This window comes from Columba livia, chromosome 23, assembly GCF_036013475.1.
Source record: "Columba livia isolate bColLiv1 breed racing homer chromosome 23, bColLiv1.pat.W.v2, whole genome shotgun sequence".
Taxonomy (NCBI): Eukaryota; Metazoa; Chordata; class Aves; order Columbiformes; family Columbidae; genus Columba; species Columba livia.
Window position 1 is genome coordinate 3,074,649 of NC_088624.1, and position 3,540 is coordinate 3,078,188.

Genomic DNA, 3,540 nt, shown 5'->3' on the forward strand with positions numbered 1-3,540 from the left:
CTGGGTGTCTGTGCGTGGGCCGTGTCCCTGCCCTGTCCAGGGTGGGTGGGTGGCGTGGGCAGGAACGAAAGACCCGGGAAAGTGTTTGAAGATCCAGGACCTTCAACACAAGCACAGATCACCTCCCTGGAACCCCAGCATTTGAAGAGACTCAGCTCCAGACCCTCTGCTGGTGTCAATATGGTCTAAATGACCTCAAGGACAAGAAGTCCTGACTCTATTTCAACATTAATTGAAGAGAGCGATGAGGACCTCATGGTGTTCCCCGTGTACAACATGCCCAGAAAGCTCTGCAGTGACACTCCCCAGGCCAGGTCTTGCTGCGGTGCTTCAGCCCATCCTTGGGGCCTTTTCCTTCCCTTTCCCCCTCCCAGGCCCAGTGGCGGCAAAGGGAAGGGAGAGGGTGGGTGCAGAGCAGCCCCTGCCCCGGGAGCGGCCCCGAGCGACGCTAGAGGGAGCCCCGGGCTCAATTAATTAACGAGCGAGAATTAACCGAGTGAAAAAAAACCTGATGGAGCTGGGAGACAGAGTCAGAATTCATTTACCTGGGCTATTACTGGCATTTCAAGCTGCATTTATGCTGATATATATTAAAAAAACCCCTACGTGCGTAGCAGCGAGATGACAGTAACCCAAAATGCAGCGAAGGGAACGACTTTGCGCATTCGTGGTCTGATTCAGAGCAGTTTGGGCTCTAATTGATTAAACGGCTGTCAGACCTGCTTCCCCTCCGCCTAGGTATTTATTCTTCACTTTGAAGCATTTGAGGGAAAACAGCAGGCATCAATCTGTCTCCAAAACGCCTTTTTAATGCCAGTATTGATTTTTGAAGTGCCCCTGGAGGAAGAGATGTCAGGGCTGGATATTGAGGAGTCCAGTGCTCCCCAGGCTGGCCCAGCTGAGCTGCTCCCAGGAGGTGCCCAGGCCTGGCCCAGAGCCGGCCCAAGGCGTTGGGACCGCAGCCAAGAGCCCACGGTGACGGTCACCACGGCGCAGTGGATGGGCTGAAGCCATGTGGGGGGTGAGCTCAGGCTGGAGTGTGAGCAACACCGAACGAAAATGGAGCTCAGCAGAAAGAAGGTTATAAAAGCTGCTGTTGGGCTTATTTATTATCATTTTAATCTTATTAACATCCCATTGAGTGGCTCTTTGGAGAATAAAGCACTGATATTGTGTATTTATCTTGATAGAAAAAAAACGACCTTAATGAAAATGAATCACTCGATAAAGAAAAAAGGCAAATAAAGTATTTCTGAAGTTTTATATTGTCTTTTTAATTAACTATAATACTGGTTGAGTATGTAGGAGGGGGAAAACTAGAAAGTAGCAGAGATTATGGAAAGGTTTTACTGTATTCCATGTCTTAGGTGTAAATAATGTTCCTGTTAATTTAAAACCAAGGCTGCCTGTCTTTATGACTTCACTGCACTCACATTAGCTCTATCTTTATACAGTGTCATGGGTGCAAATAGATTGGGTTGAAAACTTCCCCCGGAGCCACTTTAAAGTGACTTATAATCTTTCCCTTTAGTGGTGTTAATTCAACTTGGAAAGGGTGTTTGCAGCACCATTAGGCAGAGAAATGGACCTTCTCTCCTGCTGGTGCCCTTATCCAAATAGCAACGTTACAAAAAAAATCTGTTTCATATCAGGCCAAGTCTCTGGGGCTCCAGAGAGCAGCTGAAGGAAACGTGGGCTTCCTTTTTATGAGACTTAAATACATAAAGGATTTATGCTTTGCATTTCGGTATCACTGTCCTGTGGAGGTCTCCAGGCACCTTGGAAACCTCCTGCCTCGCACCGTGCAGGACAAGTGGCAGCAGCTGCTGGAAACAGGACAGAGAAAGAGCTGGGGACACAGCCAGGGGAAGGAAAGAGTCTGGGTAGCCCAGGCTGGCTCCATGGTGGCACAGTGCTGGGGTGGGTTGTGCAGCAGGACTGGGACAGACAGCTGTCACACTCCATCTCAACCATCCCTCTGTTCCCGGCAGCTTGGTCAGCACCCGATGGTGTGGTTACCCCAAGTCTTGGTGGAGGAAATGTTCTATTACAGGGCAGTCTGGCCCAGGAGAGCCAGGTTGTCCCCACAGGGGTTACGACCCAAAAAGGACTGAGAGGTGGTAGGATGCGACTTTTCTCCTGTCCTCCAGGAGAGGGCAACCCCTGGCTGGAGCTGAGCTGGGGAACACTTGTTAACAAGAGAAGCTTGGGAGGATTTTCCTCTTTCGCTGCTCCTTCCGAGCAAAAGCTCGAATTACTGGGCTGGAGGAAGGCTGTAAAATGGAAAACACAGATGGAGGAGCTCTCAGGGAGTGTTGGCTTGGGGTAGCCTGTGTTTCCTTGCATGGTGACATTCATTGGTACAAACCAGCCCTAAAAGAAGGAAAAAACAGAGTTAGAATCAAACCAAAGTTTATTCGGATTCCATCAGAAGTTTATACTGTGTGATCCAATCATAAACATATCTCACCATTTGTTTTCATTAGGCTTGTGTTTAATTCTTCTTCTTTAATGTTCTTCCTTCTGAAGACCCAGACAGAAGATGCAGGTGTATGTTGGGTAAAACAAGCAGATCTATATGTAGCCTGTCTCCCAATACTTGATTTCCACCATATACGCTGGGGGTTTTAATGCAATAGATTCTCACACAGCAGCAAATGTGTTCTTGACCTGTCCTGTGGAGACAGGCGGGTGAGCAAGACCCTGGCAAACATTTATTCCAAGTTGTGTTCTGTATAATTGGGTAGCAGATCAAATAGCTCAGCCTCTTCTCTACCTCAGTTTTCCCATCTGCAAAATAACAATCATGAAACTGCAACGTGGATTAAACATAATTTTCTTCAGATGTCCTCTTTCCTAAGAGGGTGGTGAAGATCCAAGCCAGTATTTCAAACATATTTTACTATGCATGTGAGAAATGTTCCATGTGTTGCAGTGGAACTACTTGTGAGCATGTCCTTACCTTTGTATTTGGAGGAGCTGGTGGGAGGGGAGGGTGGGGCAAGGAAAGGGGATCAAAATGCTTCTGAGTAAAGAAACTGCCTGCTCAGGAGTGCTGCTCGACACCTCTGTGATTTCCCAACTACTTCCAGGGAAAAGGTTTGGAAAACCTAATGTACAAGTGTTGGAAGGGAAGGCGGCATCCCAACGGACCACTTCATCCCAGTGCAGGCGTGTGGTTCCGAGAGAGAATATCTGGAAAACAAATGAACAAAACCCTGTTAAACAGTCCTCGGAGCATCCTGTCTCTTGCTGTTAGATACAGGGAAAAAAAGCAGGAATGAGAGAAAAATACTGGAGCCTGGAGAACTGGAATGTGGAGCTTTTTGGCACAAGCTGAGCAGGAGAAATTTCCAGAAGAAACAACATGAGTGAGAGGATTATTACGAAAGGCCAGAGTGTCAAATCTGTGCTGAGAGTTAAAAGGAGCCCATAAAATCCACTTGCCAGAAATGGAGCCAGAGCAAGGTCTGGAGTTAACTCCTTAAAGCCTACAAACCAGTGATAACCATCAGAGGGACTTTCTCTCTGTGCAGAGGT

General features: G+C 47.6%; 1 long non-coding RNA gene across 1 annotated transcript; it reads right to left on the reverse strand.

Annotated features, from left to right (window-relative positions):
* Window positions 1-1,468: 1,468 nt before the first annotated feature.
* LOC110363155 (uncharacterized) lies at window positions 1,469-2,878 on the reverse strand. Its single transcript, XR_002421071.2, has 2 exons — window positions 2,471-2,878; window positions 1,469-2,373 (listed from the first exon to the last, which is right to left on the reverse strand). It is a non-coding gene; the product is annotated as an uncharacterized LOC110363155 (long non-coding RNA).
* Between the last annotated feature and the right edge of the window lie 662 nt (window positions 2,879-3,540).